The following is a 3,678-nucleotide window of genomic DNA, read 5'->3' on the forward strand; positions in this document are numbered from 1 at the left end:
CCGGAGTCGCTGCTGAGTCCATTGAGGATGTTCCTTCTGTCGCTCTTGCTCTCAGCCAACACCACAGATTTCCATGTAGCAGCTCATCCCAGAAATGTCCATTCCAGGAATCCAGATCCTCATCCAGCATGACAATGACAGAAATCCAGTAATGTTGCTTTTCTCTTCAATCTTTATGCTCTTTTATAGCATATACTTTGAGATGGATTAGTTGGAATATTTATCCATCTATTTTCTTGTAGATGAGACATCTAAAACACATTCTCAGACTCAAACGTACATGCAAAATATGTACTCAGAGTGACCAAACCAATTTGTTAAGAATCATTATAAATCATGTGGTTTAGCAGTACAACCAATGTTGGAATAGATGAAAAGGTTTTGTTAAATTGAGTTAGAAAATTAAGGGTTAATTTTTAAATCCCTTGTGGGTACTTTTCCACCCTATGCTGGAGTATTTGATGCTCAAAAGCTACATTTTCACTTAAGCTGTATTCTCCAGCTTTAGTTCAGCCCTCAGGTGCAGGTGAGCTCAGGTGATCTAGCTGAAACACGCTCTTAGTTTCGTCGCCGACAGTCGAGTTATGACGCAGTTATTTTGACTTCCGTGCTCTTCAGAAAATGCTGTGCCAAACGAGCTTCGTATGGATTCAGTGATTGACAAGATGACTGGGAGCTGCCAGGCTTGACGCATTGAGTTGGATCAGTCGATTTGTCCTTGGCTGACAGAGAGGACTGTGATGACACACAGAGAGCGCTGTAAAAAATACAGAGTCAGTGGAATAGAGTTACACAGAGATAGCCATGCATAGAACAGAGAGGGGAGGACACAGGTGTGATAACGATGATGACAACAAAGATAAAAACAATGATGATGATGATGATGATGATGTACATGATGACTTTCTATTACTAGAATCCACATGGTCCTCAGGAAAAGTCATCATCTTTTATTTGATGGTATATATACTTATATTTTTGATCTAACAGCTCACTGAAAACTATAAGTGAAATTAGAAAAATCCAAGAATGTTCCCTGGATCTCACACACACACATGCACACCTACACACACCTACACACACACACACACACACACCATTACAGCTTGACAGTCCTCCCTTTCCTTCCAACTGTAGAGAACACACCTTCAGCCATTCATCAGTGTCACTGTGTCGCCGTCGGTTCCAGCCTGGGGCCCGTCGCGTCTTCATTACGGTCCGAATAAATCTGAAATAAAACCTCAGATGATTTATTAGCTTCTGATAGCGTCGCTCTGGTTAGCATGGTCTGCCGCCACTCGGGCCTAGAGAGACGGTCCTCAGACAAGGACTGCAGAAATCTGATGTGACAGGGAGACGCTTGCGTGATGATATCAGTCTCTGATCACAAGTTCTGCCTGATGGGAGGAGGAGGAGGGCATCCAGGAGGGCCGTGTTGACTTCCTGCATGTTTGTGTGATGCTTTGTCAGAAATGCTCAAGGTGCCTTTCAAACAAATCTTTCCTTGGGTGTAGCTTCATACATGGAATATTTCTTGGAAATAAATGGTTTATTTCCAGTTTATGCTCGAATTAATCTCTTCATTTAACATTTAATCACAGAAGCATATTGCCTGATGAAATGATGTTTCACATTACTGCATCCATCAATCTGCATGGAAATGGGAAAAAAAACAACAACCACAAATGCGCAGCAGATGGGAAGAAGTCTACGAGAAGTCAAGTGACAAAAACTAGGATGGTTTTCATAAATGATATATAAATAAAATATAAATATAAAAATGTTGGTGAATCTAAAATCTGTTCTCAAATAGTTCATCATGCAAAGCATTTAGTTCAGAGTTCTTCATTTTGAGTAAAGAGAACAGCAAAAGCCAGACAGACAGACAGAGACAGTAAACTTTACATGGCCTTTTACACACAGATGGATAATTACAGAGGAGATAAGATCTGCTATTGCTATTTAAACAATCCTAAATAAAAGAACACTGAGCATTCATTGTGCAATTTATGTTTGGCATTTCCTTTTTTATTATTATTATCAAATGTGTGAAACTTGATATTTTTCTCTCGCCTTTATTTTTTTCCCAGGTCCACAATTAAAGGCGGATACATACGTACCTGAACAGAATCTTCCACTCACACTGACTTTGTCCAATTTCCTGTCACGTCTCCTAAAAAGCTTACAGACGAGATTGAGCAGTACCGCTGGAAATCATTGGGGGCAGTACAGTCATTCAAGCAAGAAGCCACAAATTCTATAAAAAACTGAACAAGACATTTCTTCTGACACAAAAAGTTGCTGCGCACATCTAAATGTATTTAGTGACCTCACAGACTACCTCCAAGTGCAGTGCTGCCTCTGCTTTTGCCACCGCATCGACTAAACCCTGAGACTATTTTTGTCTTGCCTGGTGGAGCCTCTAATCCTGGATCATTCCCAGACTGGGCATTTGAGCTGAGGCGAGTCCAAAAGACAGCGCTCCAGGCTCCAGCTGACTCCAGGCCAGTTCAACGGGGAGATGCACAGCTGAGACGTGCAGGTGTCACATTGTCCTGGTTGTCACTAACCCAATTACACCTGGATCACAGGGGACAGCCTTGCTCCAGCCTCGCATAACCGTGCACATCCATACTGGCACAGGTAATAAATACACATGCAGATTTGTAAAACACATTCATGTGCAGTGAGAGCGAAAGATGAAATAAGCCTACACAAAAAACCCTGCCATTCAGGAAATGTATTTTTCTTACTTGTCATTAATTAATTACGCATTAGAAAAGGCAAGTCGAGTAGAAGATTACAGAAGGAAAAAGGAGACATTAAAGGGAAAGGGGTTTTTCAAATCCTCTCCATCCTCCTCTGCATATCTCCGGTCTGTCCTTTTCTTCGTCCTTCTTTCTCTCCTGCTGCTCTTTTTACCTTCGGCTTCAACCGATCCATCTGGCAATCGCTCTCCTCCAACTACTGATGTGTGTGTGAGTGCGCCTGCAGGAACTCGTGTGCGAACGCGTGGGTATATGCATCAACTACACACTCATGTAATCAGTGTATATTTGTGATAAAGCACTTATTCTGTGTGTGTGTGTGTGTGTGTGTGTGTGTGTGCACTCTAATGGTGTTTAATGCCCAGACTAATGGTTTCAGCAGGGAATCCTTGTGCGGAGTTTGAGTCCAGGCTTGGGCTGATCGCTGGCAGGACCATCCCTCATCCTGATACCGCATGGAGGTGAGTGCCAGGGGAATGCGCGCGTGCGCACACACACACACACACACACACAGAGTGTCTCTTCTTCTGACTGGCTTACTTGCTCACTTGGTTCTTGTCCTTTGTTTCCTCGTTGACTTTTGACTTTTATCATGCATGTCTCGCTACCTCAATCATCTTCCTCTCACATCTCCCGGATCCGTTCTATGCTTAATGGATATTATTTATATATATATATATAATTATGTATTACACACACACACACACTTCTTTAGAAAGTGAAACATGATAAAAGATACAGTGCCCACCTATTGCAATCATTTTTTTTTCTAAAATTAGTTATACTGTCATATATTTCTGGGTGTATCCTTTCAACAGCTGCTTGCGCGCCTCAATAATATTCTGGTAAATATGACTCATATCGTAAACCTGGTCTTATTTTTACTCTTATGACTACAATAATTCATATC

This window comes from Brachionichthys hirsutus, chromosome 13 (assembly GCF_040956055.1).
Source record: "Brachionichthys hirsutus isolate HB-005 chromosome 13, CSIRO-AGI_Bhir_v1, whole genome shotgun sequence".
In the NCBI taxonomy this organism is placed as follows: domain Eukaryota; kingdom Metazoa; phylum Chordata; class Actinopteri; order Lophiiformes; family Brachionichthyidae; genus Brachionichthys; species Brachionichthys hirsutus.